General features: G+C 39.7%; 1 protein-coding gene across 18 annotated transcripts in view; it reads left to right on the top strand.

Annotated features, from left to right (window-relative positions):
- NRXN1 (neurexin 1) overlaps positions 1-20217 on the top strand; it is a 1279091-nt gene that overhangs the window by 479321 nt on the left and 779553 nt on the right. The window lies entirely within an intron of this gene.

Raw genomic sequence — 20217 nt, 5'->3', positions numbered from 1 at the left:
TAAAAAGCTCTGTATAAATACGAGCTGTACTTTACCAAGTTTGAGCCATATTTTAAAAATTTGAAATCCATCCAAAACAAAGTAAATATTTTGAATTTCATCTTAATTACTGTTATAAGATGATATACTCTTGTCTTTAGTTCTTTGGATAAAGTGTTATGTTTGGACAAAATTATTCCTGTGCATGGTAATTGGTCTTTTATCAGGAGAATCATCGCTATTCAAACATATTTAAAGCAAATTAATTACTTTAAATGATAATAATACTGTTATCATTCAGAAGCATGTGATTTAAATAACAGGAAATGAGATTTTTTTATCCTTGTGTAGTAAATATTCTGTGCACAGAGAAATTGGTGACTCCCAGTGTTTAGTTACATTCCACATGTGTTGCACAACTATGCACTGCATACCAGGCTGTGTGCCAAGTGCCAGGGTATAGGATAATCAGGTTAATTAATGTAGGTCATCTAATCAAGGTCATGATACGTGAATTATCCTATATATATATTTTTTCTGAGCCGAAGTTTCTAAATATGAGTGAAAAATAGTGACAGTTACTACTTATAGATTATTACATTAAATTAGATAAAATAAATGTCTTTGAAATGATAGACCGGTGTTCAAATCCTGACTCCCTAAACTTAGTAGTTGTGTGACTTGAGGAAAGTTATTTAATATTTCTGCATTTTAATTTTCTTCCCTCAAATGTATTAACCCAAACTACGTAGTCAGTATAGTGCTTAGTACATGGTAATATTTTAACATGGTGGGTAGTAGCTATAATTATAGAGTACACAAGTGTGCTTCATGGCCATGTAACCAGCATAAGAGTGGGCCAAAGTAGATTTACAGTTGTAACACAACAAAATAATAATACAAAAATTATCTCTGCGTTTTGCATACTCACAACTATAAACCTCTATGTCTGCCCACCCCTGTATGGTCACACAGGATCCCAGCTGCAGAAGAATCCCTCTCATGGGTTAATATTTTCCTGCTGCCATCTTAAAATTCTTTGTGAGGAATTAACTTGGAGTTCACAAATTATTTGTAACATCATCAAAAGCCATACTGCTAATGTGTAATGAACACAGAAGAAATACTCTGTTTATTAACTCTAAACCCAGTGTGTTTTTCTTGTTCTCCTAAATTCTAATATCCACTTTCCAATGTATCAAAAGTATGTAAAGATGATTTAAAAATTTAGAACTTTTAGAAAAACATGACTGTTTCTTTAAGAAACGGAGTTAGGAATAGTCTCTCAGTTTTTTTTGTGTGTGTGTGTTTTTTTTTTTTTGGTTCAAATACAAATAATTTTTTGCTCTTTAAGGATGTTATTTAGATTTTAATTAACATTAATTTTCAAAAATAATTGCTGCATTTCCTGTGTTTACCACCTGTAGACCACAGAGTCTAATATGTGAAACTTAAATGTTCAAAAGACTAAATTCAATTTACTCCTTAACATTTCCTTCCCCATGGTCCCTAAGATAAAAGGTGTGGTAACCAATGCTTGAAATCAATCACTTCTTCACATTATTGTTAGTTATTATTTAATAATTATTTGATTTATTATGTGTTAACAGTTTTTGGAAGTTACTTAGAATTTATATTACAACAATTTCTAAACAATGACATGCAACTGAAAAATGTAGTTTTTAGGTCATTTCAAAGGAAAGAAAGCCCATCAACAATCTGTGCCCACTGAGGGGTTTACTAATGAAAGTATGGCCTGTGAACCAGTAACATCAACATTACCTGGATGCTTGTTAGTTGAAAAAACTCAGTCTCCTCCCCAGATCTACTAAATCACACTATACATTCAAATATGATCCTCTGGTGATTTCATATGCCAATTAAAATTTCAAAACCACTGAGCTAAAAGACCTCTACCACCCTATTTTTTGACATCATTGACTGTAAGATGCACAATTATGTTCCGAATCACTAAATACCGCCAATTAAGTTAGGTTACAACGTACCTCATTTGCAACTCAGATCTGGATTTTAGAAATATTAAAATAATAAAGCAATGCTCAATTTAGTAGCTCAGTAGTGACTCAGACTTACAGCCAGAACATCTGCATCTCAAAGTACCAAGAACCCACAAAATGCCTCCCAGGCTCAGCTCCCTATAGGCACTTGGATGGGCTCCAGCTTCTTTCCAGAGATGTGCTTCAGTATCTTCTAATCTGAATACCCTGAGGGCAGATTAGCCATCAGTGCACAGGAAAGGCCAGTCCCCTAACAATCCACATTTAGGGACAGTTGCAATTTTGGGATGATATGTATTTACTATCCAAGCATTAAACTTTGCCTTCTGAAGCTAAGCCTATGAACATTAAAGTAAAATGCCTGTGTGTTTTAGCAACAGTTTTAAACTAGGTCTCCTAACCTTTATTTGATTTTTAGAATAATGCTTTCATAGCAAAATTCTTTCCCTTGCTAAAATGCTGAAAATCACCATATACAGGTTTACCTGGGTTAATTATCATTTCATCATGGTAATATTCTTATGCTGAATTCCATATATATACTGTACTCTAGTTTTTTTTGGAGGGGTTATGGTTAATGCAGGATTATTTTAATGCTAACTTAGACAGATTTCTATGTTTTTATTTACATTTTAAGACCTTTGTAATATAATTGGTTATGTCCTAAAGGAAGTAAACTCTTTCTTGAGTATAAATTAGACAGTTGAGGAATTGGGGTATTAATGAACCAATTAGGAAAACAGTGCATCTGTAACATCAATTTTAATAAAGAGCCCCCTAGAGGAAATTAAGAAGCATGGCAACCCTTAAACTGAATCACACTCAGACTGAAATTTTCTTGGTGATTAAAAGAACAAAAAGATGCCTTTACCTGACAACAATGGAAAAACCACTAATTCCAGGGAAAGAGTGAAGTGTGCATGATGTGGAGTTTATAAAAAGACACCTCTGTTTGAAGTGAGGTAGCTGCAGGCCTGGTAGTAGCAGAAGGTGGCATCAAGAACCCCTCAAAATTTCTGTTGAACATCAAAATTTATTATTATTGTTACTATTATTATTATTTAGGTTAGAGGAAGGGAGATATTGAGGCAGAACCCTTCATGCACCCTGATCAAGGTCCACCTGATAACCCTATCTGGAGCCGATGCTTGAGTACCAAGCTATTTTTAGCACCTGAGGCTGATGAATTTAGACCAACTGAGCGATCCTCAGTGACCAGGGCCATGCTCAAACCAATTGAGTCACTGGCTGTGGGAGGGGAGGAGGGAAAGAAAGGAGAGAGGGAAGGAGGAGAAGCAAATAGTTGCTTCTTCTGTGAGCCCTGACTGGGAATCAAACCCGGGATGTTATACACTGAGCCAATGCTCTATCCGAATGAGCCACCGGCCAAAGTAGGACACCAAAATTTTAATGTCATTTTATATCAAATATATTCCCTGCTACCTTCCTCTAAACTCAAATTGTAATTAGAGGCTATTTATTCTTGAAAATATATTCAAACTAAAATTCTTTGTCTTTATTAGATTAGAAAAACACTGAAAATACCACCATTTACCTCCATGCCCCCACCACCAGGGAGATGCAACTTTTTTACTTCATGCTACTTTACTTGCACTTTTAATACAGTCTTCCTTTTTGTCTTTGAACTACACATAAAGCAGGAAGCAATTACATTTGAAGTGAGGAACCCAGAAGTGTGGTTTAAGTAATAGGGAAGATTTTTACGCTCATATTAGTTTTTCTTTAAGTAGCACTCATGATCCTTGATTAACAACATTTCTAAATTTGATCATTTATTCAGGAAGCCCAAACTGAGTGACAGCTCTGTTTCAAGCACTAAGTAGGTACTAGATTTACAAATGTGGATAATTTACATTGCCTTGGCCAGATTCTGAAGACAAAAAAGCATAAAAATGAATTCAGATGCCTTAATTCAACAACAATAAAAAAATGTCTTCTATGGTCACCATGAATTAGGCTGTACTAAATGCTAATGAAGATAAAAAAAGAATAAGATGTGGTACATGGGAAACAAACACGTGAGCAATTAACATTTTTATTCTGCTTTCCCACCTTCCGTTGGACTTATCTCTATCATAGCACTTACTACTACTATAATTTAAGTGTACCAGTGTTTGCTGAATGGGGCTTTCCTTTTTTTTTTTTCTTTTCTTACAGAGACAGACAGAGAGCCAGGGTCAGGTACAGATAGGAAGGAAAAGAGCTGAGAAGCATTGATTCTTCATTATGGCTCCCTAGTTGTTCATTGATTGCTTTCTCATTTGTGCCTTGACCAGGGGGCTACAGTAGAGTGAGTGACCCCTTGCTTTAGCCAGCGACCTTGGGCTCAAGCCAGCAACCTTGAGCTTCAAGCCAGTGACCTTTAGGCTCAAGTCAACAACTATGAGGTCATGTCTATGATCCCACGCCCAAACCAGTGACCCTACACTCAAGCTGGTGAACCTGAGCTCAAGCTGGCAACCTTGGGGTTTTGAACCTGGGTCCTCCACATACCAGTCCAGTGCTCTATCCACTGCACATCACCTGATCAGGTTGAATGGGGCTTTCTTAAGAAGATTAAGCCTTAATGCCCTAAGACATCTATTGTATGTAATAGTGCTAGTTACAGGTCAACCTTGGGAGAACTGAGAAAGTAGTTACTCAAATAATTTTTTGTGTTCTGTGGTTCAGATGAAGATGCTGGTTAAAAGAAGCTAGGTGATGATTTTCTTGATATCAGAGATTATGATTTTTATATCTTTAGTGCTAGAACCTGAGGCTTAGTTGGTACTCTATAACTAATTCTTGAGTAGATTCGTTGTAATTATACTAAAGCGAGAAGTTCTATAATAGAAATGCATGCTACATTCTAAAGCAATACAGTGTATGATGGGTAGTCAAAAAATTTTAAAAGGCCCTGGCTGGGTTGTTCGGTGGATAAAGCATAGACCCAACACACCAAAGGTGGTAGGTTCAACCCCTGGTTAGGGACATATAATGAGTGCACAACTAAATGGAACAACTAAGTGAAATAATTAGTTGATGTTTCTCTATCTCCCTTTTCCTTGCTCTTTCTCTTTCTCTCTTCTTCTTCCTCCTCCCACCCCCTGCCAATTCCTCTCTCTCTCAAATCATTGGTAAAAAAAATTTTTTTTAGTGCAAAAAGGCTTTCCCAAGGAGATATATTCGAGCTAGGCATTGGAAGGAAAATAGTATATCTCCAGGAGAACAAGCATATGAGATACAAAGTTGAGACAGAGAAAGAGTGAAAGGAAGCACTTGGTGGTTAAAAGAATGCACTATGTGTTTGGGAGGTGTCCGAGGTCAGTCAGTGTGCCTCAGGAAAGGATGCTGGGAAGAGAGGTAAACAATGTTGCTGGATCCAAAATCTGGGAAAGTGATGTTGAATATTGATAAAAATGATGACAGGATATGTCTGCTGCAAACCTTGAAAGTTTTGTGTATAAGAATTACCCGAGCATTATTCCTCTGTACATTCCTGCCCCACAGTTCTTATTTAGCAGTGGACCTGCATTTTAAAAAATCACTTAAGGTGATACAGATGCAAATGATGCAAATACTTTTTAAAAGGCTGCTATTTGTTATAGAGCATCATGAAGACTTCTAGAAAGGTCTGTGATAGGGCCAGGCTTTACTAAAAATAAAGAATCAAAAAAGTCTAAGCCTCCAGGTAAAAAAACAAACAAACAAAAATAACAACTGAGAGATCAAGAGAGAGATGTTAAGGGTTGATCTAGGGCAGGGGAAGAATGGAGGATACAGAATAGTCTAGAGATACTTCAAAGGCAGAATCATGCTGGCTTTGTGGGTTTTGGAGAAGAAAGAATAAAAAATATCAACAGAAGAAAAATCTATGCTGGCTGGTGGTGGCACAGTGGATGGTAAGGTGTTGACCTGAGATGCTGAGGTTGCCTGTTTGAAATGTTGGGCTTGCCCGGTCAAGGCCCATATGACAAGCAACTAATGAGAAGCTAGAATGTAACAACTCCTTTTCTTTTTATTTATTATTTATTATTTATTTATTATTTTTTTTTCTGAAGCTGGAAACGGGGAGAGACAATCAGACAGACTCCGCATGCGCCCGACCGGGATCCACCCGGCACGCCCACCAGGGGTGATGCTCTGCCCACCAGGGGGCGATGCTCTGCCCCTCTGGGGCGTCGCTCTGCCGTGACCAGAGCCACTCTAGCGCCTGGGGCAGAGGCCAAGGAGCCATCCCCAGCGCCCGGGCCATCTTTGCTCCAATGGAGCCTTGGCTGCGGGAGGGGAAGAGAGAGACAGAGAGGAAGGAGGGGGGGTGGAGAAGAAAATGGGCGCTTCTCCTATGTGCCCTGGCCGGGAATTGAACCCTGGTCCCCCGCACGCCAGGCCGACCCTCTACCGCTGAGCCAACCGGCCAGGGCCTAACAACTCCTTTTCATTGCCTCCTCCCCCCCCAATGAAATCAATAAATAAAATCTTTAAAAAATGTTTTTAAAGAAAACTTTACATATTTCTATGCAAACAAGCGATAAAATCAGTTATTATTTCAAATTAGAATTTAAAGGCAAAGGGAACAAAAGTGAGAAGCAGAGAAGAAGTAAGAAGAGTGGCTTCCCGGAACGCGGTTTTGATCATTGGGGGTGCAGGACGGTAAAAGTTGGCCAGTGCACGTGAAGTGTAGCCCAGTGCATTTTACATACCTGTATGAGCTCCAGGTTTCTCTTCTGTCAAATGAAGGAATTAAGCTTTGTATACTTTCAGGTCCTTTCCTCTAATAAGATTTAAGTTCTGATAATACCTTTACTATGGAAGTAGTTGCAAGCACAGATAAATAGTTTTTATATAAAAGTATCTTAAAAAACTTTCTCAGAAGTCATCCAGCCAGAGAGGTTCTAACATATCACTCTGAGGGACCTTAATTATCCCCCAAAGATTACACTTTTCCAGAGCCACCATCACCTTCCCGATCAAAAACAAAACAACAAAATCCTCCCAAAATCTAAGATGAGATGTGGGGTGAAAGTAATGCCTATCTGCCTGCTTCGTTCCCCCCCTTTCTTTTTCTCCCCTTAAGAAAGTTGAGCAAAGCATCCAGAATCAGATTCTCAGGAAAGCAAACTCAGATGTTCGAGTCTTCAAAGGCCTTTTCAAGGCAACCACTTTTTTTGATGCTGGGAACTTGCACTCATTAAGCTTTATGGGTTTCCATCAAACGAGCTTCATTGCTTTAAACCTATAGCTGCTCCCATAGTCCAGTCATAGGGCGTATGATCAAAACACAGGTGTTTTTAAAAAAAATTCAAAGTACTGGATAGGCTTTCACAGCCACATACCTCTCTGCATTCTAGCATGATAGATAGATGGATGAGCTATGCGTGTAATTCCCTTGCAGTGTATTTTAAAATAATAATCTGGCTCTAGGAGGAAATGGTAAACAGGTGAGCAATCTCTATCACAGCATAGATTTTAAGAACGATATCATCAGCATCTAGGAAAATTTTTGACTGGATTCTTAGCATGGGTCAGGGAGATATCACAGGTCACATGTGTCTTTTTGTTTTAGAGCAGAGATTCTTAGACCAGTCCAGCTCTTCCTGGCTCTAGGGCTAGACTCCAAGAACAGAAATCAAAGAGAGAGAAGCCATCTCTGCTGTTGGTGTTATGGTCACACATGCTAAGTAAGCAGTGTGTAAGTGTGGGAGGAGGGGGAAGCAGTGGGAGGGGGAAGCAGTGAAAGGGGTGGGTGGGTTTTTTTTTTGTTTTTTTGTTTTTTTTTTACAGAGACAGAGAGAGGGATAGATAGGGACAGACAGACAGGAACGGAGAGAGATGAGAAGCATCAATCATTAGTTTTTTGTTGCGATACCTTAATTGTTCATTGATTGCTTTTTCATATGTGCCTTGACCGGGGGGCTACAGCAGACCAAGTGACCAACTGCTCGAGCCAGTGACCTTGGGTCCAAGCTGGTGAGCTTTTTGCTCAAGCCAGATGAGCCCGCGTTCAAGCTGGCGACCTCAGGGTCTCGAACCTGGGTCTTCCGCATCCCAGTCCGACGTTACATCCACTACGCCACTGCCAGGTCAGGCGGGAGTGGGTGAGATTTAATAAGTGCTTCCTCTTACTCTGGATCAGGGTCCCCAAACTACGGCCCCGCGGGCCGCATGCGGCCCCCTGAGGCCATTTATCCGGCCCTCGCCGCACTTCCAGAAGGAGCACCTCTTTCATTGGTGGTCAGTGAGAGGAGCATAGTTCCCATTGAAATACTGGTCAGTTTGTTGATTTAAATTTACTTGTTCTTTATTTTAAATATTGTATTTGTTCCTGTTTTGTTTTGTTTTTACTTTAAAATAAGATATGTGCAGTGTGCATAGGGATTTGTTCATAGTTTTTTTTTTATAGTCCGGCCCTCCAATGGTCTGAGGGACAGTGAACTGGCCCCCTGTGTAAAAAGTTTGGGGACCCCTGCTCTGGATTGTTATAGCTGATATCCTTCTTTGTCAGATTCCATATTTTTATTTTATTAAAAATTGAAAGTATATCTGAACTTTCAGTCTTATTAGGAAGGAAAGAAGGAAGGAAGAAAGGGAGGGAAGGAGGAAGGGAGAGAGAGAGAAGGTGAGGGAGAGGGAGAGGGAGGGAAGAAAAAAGAAATTGAGAGGAAAAAAGAGAGGAAAGGGAAAGAGCGAGAGTGAGTCATAACTTCTTTTGGATAACCCTCTTTCTTAGTGGGCAAAATAAGGTACACACAATTTGAAAATAAGAACGAATATAGGAAGATGCATGATGATTCAAAGAAAAAATAATTGAATTATGAAAATATCTTTAAAAGTAAACATGATTAAAACTTAAATACAGGGGATCTCTATGGGACTTGAAAGAAAAAAAAAAATAGAAGACATGATTTAATCCAGCCTTCAGTGGAATGTTTCAGGATGACAACCTAGGAGGATGTTCCCTCTCCCTCCCTCTCCCTCTCCTTCTCTCTCTCTCCCTCTCTCTCTTTCTCTCTCCCTCTCCCTCTCTCTTTCTCTCTCCCTCCCTCTCTCTCTCCCTCTCTCTCTCCCTCCCTCTCTCTCTCCCTCTCTCTCTCCCTCCCTCTCTCTCTCCCTCTCCCTCCCTCTCTCTCTCCCTCTCCCTCCCTCTCTCTCTCCCTTTCCCTCTCTCTCCCTCTCTCTCTCTCCCTCTCTCTCCCTCTCTGTCTCCCTTTCCCTCTCTCTCTCCCTCTCTCTCCCTCTCTCTCTCCCTCTCTCTCTCCCTCTCTCTCTCCCTCCCTCTCTCCCTCTCTCTCTCCCTCTCTCTCTCCCTCCCTCTCTCTCTCCCTCTCTCTCTCCCTCTCCCTCCCTCTCTCTCCCTCCCTCTCTCTCTCTCCCTCCCTCCCTCTCCTCCCTGTCTCTCTCTCTCTCTCCCTCTCCCTCTCTCTCTCTCTCTTTTTTACAAACCTTGGTGTTTTATTTTTTTTGTTTTAGTCCTGAGATCTCATATTCAATATAGTGTATGTGTGGTTATCTGAATTTTCAGTGCCACCTACTTGATAAATTTCCCAAATCTGGGTGACATATTATTGCATTTGTTAAAATCTTTACCATTGAGATTCCCAGCATTTTTCATAAGACCATACAATTTTAAAGAGAAAGAAAAGATGGGAACAGTTAGTTCTACTCAAAACGAAGAGACATGTTTTAGCCTCATGGTTAACCGTTAGTACAGCTGGACAGAGAAATAGGTCTTATGATTTTTCCTTCAGACTTTTTACAGTATCGCTCCCTCCATCAGCTTCCATACTTTTCATTAATTCCTCCCCTAGCTCCATGCCACCAATGAATAATGCATATATCAAAGATGTGTGTCATAGTTCTGTATGATAAAACCTGGCTTGTGTTTGACTAACAAATGGGATAAAACTGCCTCAGCAAAGAAAGAGCTAAACCTATCTTATGCAGCAACATATTTTCATGGTATTTAAACACACTCTAGGCCTGACCTGTGGTGGCGCAGTGGATAAAGCATTGACCTGGAATACTGAGGTCGCCGGTTCAAAACCCTGGGCTTGCCTGGTCAAGGCACATATGGGAGTTCATGCTTCCTGCTCCTCCCCCTGTTCTCTCTCTATCTCTCCCTCTCTCTCTCTCCCCTCTCTCTCTAATAAAAATGAATAAATAAAATCTAAAACAGTAAATGAATAAAAAAAGTTAAAAAAATATTAAACACACTCTAATCTAAAATGTGTATGGCAGATATGGCAAACACGGACTAAATTCAAGTGGTTCTTAAATCCTCTAGGTCAGCCATAGAAAGACTTACTGTAAGTCCACTTAAAACCGGTATTAATGCACAGTAATATTATCATGAAAATTAAAAAAATATATATGTGGGGTTCATTTCAAGTTTCTGATTCTTTTTGTCACTCTTCACATTTTTTTTTTTTTTATTCAGTGAGAGGAGGGGAGGCAGAGATAGACTTCTGCATGTGCCCCACCTGGGATCCACCTAGTAAGCCCACTAGGGGGTGATGCTCTGCCCATCTGGGGCATTTCTCTGTTGCTCAGCAACTGAGCTCTCCTTAATACTTGAGCCAGAGGCCATGGAGCCATCCTCAGAGCCTGTGGTCAACTGGCTCCAATCAAACCATGGCTGCAGGAGGGAAAGAGAGATAGAGATAGAGATAGATAGATAGATGATAGATAGATAGATAGATAGATAGATAGATAGATAGATAGAGAAGCAAGATGGAGAGCAGTGGTGGAGAAGCAGATGAGTGCTTCTCCTGTGTGCCTTGACTGGGAATTGAACCTGGATAGAGTCCAGGCCTACACTCTACCACTGAGCCAGCTGGCTAGGGCCACTCTTTCCATTTGTAGGCACTTTCCAAAATGAATATTTTGGACCTTCTTGGAGCATCTGACTTTCTTAGATTTATATTGCAGAAGTCATAATTTCTAAGAGTTAATTTCATTATCATTTGAGTTTACTCAAGCCTTTGGCATACTGTATTTAATATCATTTATCAAAATTTCTGTTGTTATAGTAGCATCCTATAAACTGTTCCTAGCATGCATGGCAAACCTAGTATTGTACCATTTAAAGGACAGATCTAGGAGTTAGATATTCAAATGCCTGAGCATATCAGATCTTTGGAGCACTCTGATTGAATTATACTTACAGCTTTTTTCTTAGGTTGTCATGTTATTCCACACCATAAAATATTAACATTGGGAAAAAAAAAACACATAGTCGTATCTATAATAATGGTTAGAACAAGCCCTGTGTTTACATTAATGAGGAGTCTAAGGCACAATAAGATTAAATGACTTCCCCTAAGTGGCTTTTTTTTTTTTTTTTTTTTTTTTGCAAAAATGTCTCTAATAAGTTGGGTATCTTATATGCATTCAAGGAAATCTTCAATTTTAACAACATAATAATCATGTTGGTAGAAGCAATCCCATAACATTAGCCTAGTATTTCCCTAACTTTTCATTCACAGATATATATACTTAGAACGTGAAAAGGCATTTTCCATTTGCCAATTTTTTTTTAAAGTTAGAATCTTTTGTGTCATTTTCCTCTTTCCTTATTCTTTAATTACCACATAATTCTACAAGAATCTCTCAAGTTAACCTTGACTTTCTTGCCTGTACTCAACTAACAAAAAAGTTTATCAGGCCCTGGCCAGGTAGCTTGGTTGATTAAAGCACTATACTAATATGCCAAGGTGGAGATTTGATCCCAGATCAGGTCACATACAAGAATCAACCAATGAATGCAGAAATTAGTGAAACAACAAAGAGAATATCCTTTCTCTCTCTCTCTCTCTCTCTCTCTCTCTCTCTCTCTCCCTCTCTCTCTTTCTGTCTCTCTCCCTCCCTCCCTAAAATCAATAAAATACTTTTAAAAAAGTTTATCAAGTGGTCATAGAGACAAAGCACACTTTAGTTATTCTTCTATACACTTTACTACTAAGTAAAGTTGTGAGCTTTTGCAGGACCCATAAAACACTTCTTTCATATTTAATATTATTCCTTGGCGCAGGAAGCAAATCTTAGTGTTTTTACTTAGAAGTCCCTCCTCCCCCCATTTTTAGTCTCCAATTATAGTTAAACCCTGCAGGCTGTATTATATCTATCACTGGAGGAATGTAACTATAATTAATAGAACTCTAATTAAGTAATTACATTACATGTGTTCTTATCACTTTCAGAAGAAAACAGTTCAGGATTTTTTTTTTTTTTTTTTATTTTTCTGAAGCTGGAAACGGGGAGAGACAGTCAGACAGACTCCCGCATGCACCCGACCGGGATCCACCCGGCACGCCCACCAGGGGCGAAGCTCTGCCCACCAGGGGGCGATGCTCTGCCCATCCTGGGAGTTGCTTTGTCGCTACCAGAGCCACTCTAGCGCCTGGGGCAGAGGCCAAGGAGCCATTCCCAGCGCCCGGGCCATCTTTGCTCCAATGGAGCCTCAGCTGCGGGAGGGGAAGAGAGAGACAGAGAGGACGGAGAGGGGGAGGGGTGGAGAAGCAAATGGGCGCTTCTCCTGTGTGCCCTGGCCAGGAATCGAACCCCGGATTTCTGCACGCCAGGCCGACGCTCTACCACTGAGCCAACCGGCCAGGGCCCAGGATTTTTTTTTTTTTTTTTAAGGTTGCAACAACATTCTGTATGTGAGCAGTTCTTGCTTTTGAAGTCAGGTACATCTATTTTAAATTATTATTATTTTATTCCTCATTTAACCTAAAACTGTCTAGGTAATTTGCAATATGAATTTCTTATATAAGCAACCAGTCTACTTTCCTTCATTTGGTTTATAATGCTATTTTCCATTTTCTGACATGCTTTTCTGCTTTTTTTCAATTAGATTTATAGTTATTGAGATGACTGAAATCCACCCTACCAACTGACAAAACAATTGTTCACTGTTTTCGCCCTGTTTAAAAATGCATTAAATTTCTATCCACAACTGAAATTATAATGCATTTCCTAGCTTCTTATAGAAAACATCCAAACATTTCTGATGATTTCCTTTTCATCAATTGCAACTGTTAAACTCCAATTAGCAGGACAAGTTTTCCAATCACGTATTCTGTATTCTGTATTCTGGTGCAGAAATTAACACTGGGTTTCTGGGATGTTAACTCACACGTCCTTCAATGAAGCATGTGTGCTCTGAATTCTCTTTTTTATAGCTTCTTATCTTAAATTTTCTCATTTGTGCAACACCCCTGCCCCTCAACTATGGAAAATCATTGCCAAATATGTTTTCTTTACTACATCATATGTTTTAAGTCAAGAATATTTATTGACTATAGTGCACTTAACCTTGCAGAGATACAAACTTTGCTCTGGAATAGATTACAATACCATAACACTGGGAGATTATTTTTCAAAAAGGAAAACATATTTGTCTATTCAGTATTTAGTGAGCACTTTCTAAAGGCTCATTGTACTTGGAGCCAGATAGCTTAGCAATTTTTGTAATGTCTGAATGCTACTTCTTAGTGAGTTTGCTTTCTAAAAGTGAGGTATATTATACCAGGGCTTTGGAGTTATAGTGCCTACAATTTAACTTTAGTGTGCCCTTTGACAATAAAGGCCCATTCTCTGTTCTTTTGTTTCTTTATCTGATCACCTGTAAAGTAGAAATATACAAGTACCTATCTCTTGAGATATTTGTGAGAATTAAATGAGATAGTTAATGTGCCTTCAAAGGAAACAAGAGAGTTGGATATCAGGGCTGGCACAAGCAGATTAGTGGTTATTATTCTCTGTGACATTTTTTTTCTTTTTAAAAAGGATGGCTAGGAGAGCTAAGTAACTTGAGGTTTTATCTTATGAATAGATTGAACAAAGATTCAGACAAACTCAGTATGATTCGAATGCCTGTTTTGAGTAGTGGCAAAGGCAGTATTGGATAAAGGCGGGAAAAATTAAATTTTATTTTAGACTCATTCATTTATTTGTTCAACAAATTCCCATGAAGGAGGTATTGAAGCTTTGGGAATGGTCATGCTCACAGGAAAGGCAATGAGAAGGAACAGGAAACTCATTCATTTATTTGTTCCAACAAACATCTGTTGAACACTGAGCTGCATTCCAAGTGCGCACTGTCAAGTGGCTGGAGGAGCAAATGAAGAAACCTATATTTGTAGTGCCTAAAATTTGGCCAAGAGGCTTATCTGCTGCTATGGAATGCAGGACCAGTGCTCAAGAGAGAGATTAGGAGCCATTCAAATGGAGGAGGTATGGAAGACTTGGGAATTGACATGCCCATCTGGGAAGGTAATGAGGAGAGAGAAGAGAATGGAACCACCAGAGCGTTGAGAAGGTCCCCCATCAGAAAATAAAGACAGGCAAGAGAAGAGGTCAGGAGGAAGGCATGTATCCCAGTGTCTGTGGCCGTAACTTAATGATAGTTAAGAACACAGAGGGGTCAGTTTGAGAGGGGGCTTTATGTCTGGGGAGAAAGGTAAATCCTTACAAGTTTATTCTCAGACTACCCCAGCAGACCAGAAAAAACATATACCTGCTGACATATCAGCCAAAAGTTTAGGGGATTGTGATATGACTAGATGGCTATTCTTCTCCAAAGCAGCCAGGACAGCAACCCAGATTTAGCCTACTACAATGAACGGCCCATCCCAAGGCAGGCCCCACCATATGACTTTGCTCATTAAAAACCATGTCCTGGGAAATTTCCCTTAGGCCTCATAAAGACCTGAGGAGCAATCCAACAGAATTTTTCTTCCAGACAGACTAGGGAAATCCCTACTGCAATGTCCTGTGTAGGGCAAGGCCCCGGAGGGTTGCCAAGCCAGATGGCCAGATGGGTCCCTCCTCCTCAGGAGAACTGAAGAAGCTCACCATCTGTTCTGCTGGACATGAAGCTTTTGCTATGCAGTTTTAACCTGGATGAGCCCTTTCTTCTAGTAGTTGTGATGAAATTCTGTCAAACTCCACAGCATCCCAGTCCAGGCACAATGGAAGAGAGGAGAGAGTTCATGATCTGGAGTTAGACATGTCTGTATTCCAATCTTGAGTCCAGCATCACTGATAAATTACACAACCTCTTTGAATGTGAACATTCTATATAATGGGAGAGGATAACAAAAGACTATTTTGACAATTTGAAATAGAAGCACATGGAGGATGATCTAAGAATCAGGGGCATGTTTTAATAGTGTGACATGACTATTAGGAAGGACAGGGAAGATCTGAGACAGAACAAGGCTCTGAGAAAACATGGTGGAGGCAGCTCGGAAAGAACAATTGTCATAAGAACTGAGATGTAAGAGGTTAAGGAAAAAGTGCATGGTGAAGAGATTAGGTATTATTATTATTATCGTTATTTTGTATAAAAGTTGGCAGTGAGCAGAGGAGAAAGACTATTACTGGGAGAACTCTAATGCTGAAGGGAAATTTCTAACTCCTGATCATGACTGTGAAATCAAAACAAATGTGAAAATTAGTTTTAATCTAGTTGGGAATAAATATGTTTTTGAAAAGTTAGTTTTCTTACAGGAAATCATTACAAGAATTTTAAGGAGCCATTAAAAGATAGAAATTGAAAATACTGGAATAGATCATGGCTTTCATAGCATGTTGTTTATCCTTATTTTATAGTGTTTGCTATTTTTGCATTGTTTTGGCATTTTGGTCCTCATTTCTCCATGCCAGAGCCAGCTGAAGGAGAACTATTAAGGAGTACAAATAATAATAGCCTTGTTCACTAAAATGATGCTTGACTTTAAGCCCATACTTGAAAAATTAGCTGGGCTACCTGGTTCCTCAAGTCCTCCCTCCCAATGGGAGAATTCCAGGTACTGTGCCTTCTCTAAGGCAGCCTTTCCAGTCTTCCTGAGACCACCATGGGTGCTCATCTTTGATTTGTTTGCATTAATCTTACATCTGTCTATTAGGGATAATTATTCACATTCATGGTCACAAATGCTGACCTTGACCCCTTGCTAAACTAGTGACATTCCTCTACTTCTCATGCATGATTCAACACTTACCTTGCTTAGAGGAGAGATGGGGTGAGGGGTTGGGGTGCAATAGGGTGGGGTAGTTCTCTTTTTCCTATTCTTGCCTATAAATCATCATCAAGAGATTTGGAACATGCCCCATACTTGTAAAAAAAAAATTAGTCCAGAGAACAATTGAGTAACCCTCAAAACATCTCTTATATTTCTAATAAATTAATCAGAGACTAAATTTTTTCCAGCTTTCAAAACTCATAACAAATTTTTTATCAAACCAGTTCAACCTGGAAATTAGAATCGGCACTTGGTGTATCGTTAGTGGGTTTTTTGTTTGTTTGTTTCTTCAGAGCAGAAGTCTTCTCCTATTCATTATGGAATTGTCCCTCTCAGTTGGAGACTGGTTTGGACATTGACACAAAAGGCAAGTCCACTGAATAAATGAATGAATGAACTGGATCTAGAGCACTATTGCTCCACTGCTCAGCAGTATAGTATGAGAATTTTCCCTAAGGTTGAGACAAGATGGAAGAAAGGAGGGTGATAACCCTGTGGTGAAAGATGGAAAGAAGGGAAAATGAGAAAGCCCCCAGGCTTAGCACCTTCTTTTTTTGGGGGGGAGGGTTAGTTCATGCTAGACTAACAGAATCAAAGAATAAATGTAAATGTAATACTTTCCTTAGTGATTAAGTAGACCATAGCCTGTTTATACTATTTCCGTGGGTCTCTTGAAAAGAACGTTCCTAAGCCCCTTTTCTCCAGTCTCAATTCTGTTTTAGAAGGCTTTCCTTTTTGGCTTAATGAATCTTTTTTAGCACAGCACACATTACCATGTTAATGCAGTTACCAGGGGACCTTTCTCTATGCTTAATAATCTGGAGCAAATGGCTCCCTCTGCGCCTCTCCCACAGTGATGCCTACAGGTGTGGAAGATTGCTAGACAGTTCTAATGTGTATTTTGACTTTTTAGGACAAATAAATTTATTGACATATGAATAAAGTTTCAATTTACATAGTAATGACCATATGTCCTGATTTACCTTGATATCCAATATAAAATATGAAGCTAAGAAAATGTAAACAGGCCTGACCTGTGATGGCACAGTGGAGAAAGCATTGACCTGGAACACTGAGGTCGCTAGTTTGAAACCCTGGGCTTGCCTGGTCATGGCACATATGGGAGTTGATGCTTCCTGTTCCTCCCCTTCTCTCTCTCTCTCTTTCCTGTCTCTCTAAAATAAATAAATAAATAAAATCTAAAAAAAAGAAAATATAAGCATACTTTTATAAATGCAAATATACTTGATCAATTTGGTAATATGTTTAGATATGATACATAGTAAATTATTTTATTGTATTAGATTGCTAATTTTTAATTAAATTTATTGGGGTGACACTGGTTAATAATATTATACAGGTTTTAGTTGCCAAACTCTACAACACATCTCTGTACACAGTATTATGTGTCCACCCCCACCCCAGCAAGTTAAGTTTTCATCAATCACCATTTATCACCCATATAAATCCTCTACCCCCCCTCCCGCTATCACCACACTGTTTTCCATATCCATTAGTTATCTCTCTCTCCTTTTTGTCTTTTTATGCTTAATCTCTCCCTCTCTTCCTCAGCCACCCCCTTTACCAAGAGCTGTAAGGAATTACCCTTAATGTTTTTGTTTTTTTTTCATAATTTTCACCCTTTTAACAATCTTTTCATGGGTGGGAGTGCCAAGTATTTCACTGTCATACAATTTCAAGTATATGATCATGCTTACTTTAATGTTTCTAATATGTGTTCTGTTTTATCCAATAACATGTTTCGACAGCATATATGCATTGGATATAAAAACAGCTATCATTTGTCATTTGGTACATTTATTTAGTCTCTAAAATATGGCCAAAACATTTAGAAGTTATTAAATAGGTCAAGAGAATTTTTGTTGCTTTTCCCTTTGGAAGCAAGAAATAAAATTTCATTGAACAATTAATGCACAAAATATATTCTGTTAGAGCCATAGACCATAGGTATGAGACCAACCCCCAAAATGTGTTGAATTTGAGTTTATTTGTGTCATAAAATATTTTCCTTTTTTCCGTCTAAATCTTCTTATTTTATAAGTCATGGTCTTTAAAATTGACAGTAACGTAGACAAAAGGTGGGTGCCTTACCATATTCTTTTACTGTACAGCTTGTATTATTTTAAAAACAGAGAAAATATAGGAGAAAGTTACCTACTTGTACATTCAGTGCCCTTTAACTTTATCATACTAATTTCCGCGGGGGCTAGAGAGCATAGGTTTCATGGGTTTGTTTCCAATTCACTTGTCAGAACAAAGGTACTGAAGTAGAGCTGGGCTGATGGGAGTAAAGAAAATGGATTTTAAACACCTTTTGTGTATTCACATGAAATGGAGCACCTTAGTTACGCTACCACAACAATCACTCACCTAATCATGCTTAAGTTTACAAGATTCACAAGAAACAACATGATCAAAAACCAATGGCTCTGTTCAGACAAACAGCACGGACACTCCGGTTTTAGAGAACTGCATTTGGAATGATGAGGGCAGGGCACCAGGTTGAGGAGGAGGAAAAGAGTGTGCTCCTTAGACCTGCCCAGTGGCTCTTTAGGCCTGGCAGCTCTTGACCAGGACATTGATTTTGATCCATTTGGCGAGGATGCCTTCCTAAACGAAGTGCTCCCAGAAACGGCTCTGCTGCCAATCTTCATGACAGGCTTCCTGCTGCTAGTGTTTGAATAAGAGTTTTGTCCTCTGTGCTTGAATGAAATTTTTTTCCCTATTTTTTTCTCTAGCTCTCTGTTACCACACACACACACACACACACACACACACACACACACACACCACAAGACTCTCACTTTGAGCATCTTTTCCACTGAATTAGGTTCCTGTTTTTTTAAAAAAAAGTGTCAAGTTCACCACAAGAGATGACGCAGTCTTGTCTAACCAGGCAGTGGCCCAGTGGATAGAGCATTGGACTGGGATGCAGAAGACCCAGGTTCAAAACCCCCGAGGTCGCTGGCTTGAGCAAGGCTCATTCGACTTGAGCAAGGGCTTACCAGCTTGAGTGAAGGGTCACTGGCTTAAATGTGGGATCATAGACGTGACCCCATGGTAGCTAGCTTGAGCCCAAACATTGCTGGCTTGAATCCCAAGGTTGCTGGCTTGAGCTCAAGGTCACTGGCTTGAGCCCAAGGTTGCTGGCTTGAGCAAGAGATCATTCGCTCTGCTGTAGCCCCCTGGTCAAGGCACATATGAGAAAGTAATCAACGAACAACTAAGATGCCGCAACAAAGAATTGATGCTTCTCATCTCTCCCCCTTCCTGTCTATCTGTCTTTCTCTTTGTTTCTCTCTATCTCTGTCACAAAAAAAAAAAAAAAGAAAAGAAAAGAGATGGCACAGTCTTTACAAGTGGACAGAGTCTGTGCTCTGAAACCTCTCTCCACCCTGGTGAATGAGAAAACCTGAGGAGCCTGGAAGCCTTCTGGCTCTTTGCTTCCTGAGCTGAGACCAAACTCTGTTTCCAAGGTTACCTCTCCCGACTCCTTTCCCACCACAAGTGCAGAGAACTCTGTCGCTCTTTTGCTTTCGGAACTTGTGTTTCTCCTCACAGAGGCTTTCTCAGCTCATGCATTTGCCTCCTAAGCACATGAAGAAGATGGCCCACTGCTCTCATTCTTCTGGGACGTGCGGACTGCACCAGGCATCACTTTATGCTCTGGGTTCACAGCTTTCATCACCTGTTTCTGGTGTCATTTGCTCTTGTCCTTGCAAACTCTGAAGTTGACCACTGGGGTTTCAAATATGGCTTTTACACTTAGTCCTGTGTAACTTGAACAGTATGTTTTATCTGTAAAATAGAAGTGGTGAGAGTAATTGTAGCAGCTAGCAGGCAGGGTCTTTGGTAAGGATGAAATGAAATGCTGTATTCAAAGTGTTTAACACAGTGATTGACAGAGTAAGTAATCACTAAGCTGTAGGTGTTTTTCTTATCCCCTCTTTATTATGTATTCTTGGAGCTTCTCAGGGTATGAAAGTATTTCAGGGCCTGCTTGACCAATGCCGTAGTTTGGATCTAGCACAAAGGCTGTCTGAGAGCCACACAAAGGGTTCAGAACCCTCAGACATGTAGTAGTTGTGTGAGAATGAAGGTTAACAGGCAAGGAAAGGAAGCCACGCCTGAAGCTTTGCTGAAGGGCACGTAACTTACGTGTAACAGCA

The sequence above is a fragment of the Saccopteryx bilineata genome, chromosome 3 (assembly GCF_036850765.1).
Source record: "Saccopteryx bilineata isolate mSacBil1 chromosome 3, mSacBil1_pri_phased_curated, whole genome shotgun sequence".
Taxonomy (NCBI): Eukaryota; Metazoa; Chordata; class Mammalia; order Chiroptera; family Emballonuridae; genus Saccopteryx; species Saccopteryx bilineata.
The sequence above is the reverse complement of the archived record's forward strand: the minus strand, read 5'-3'. Positions and strand labels throughout refer to the sequence as shown.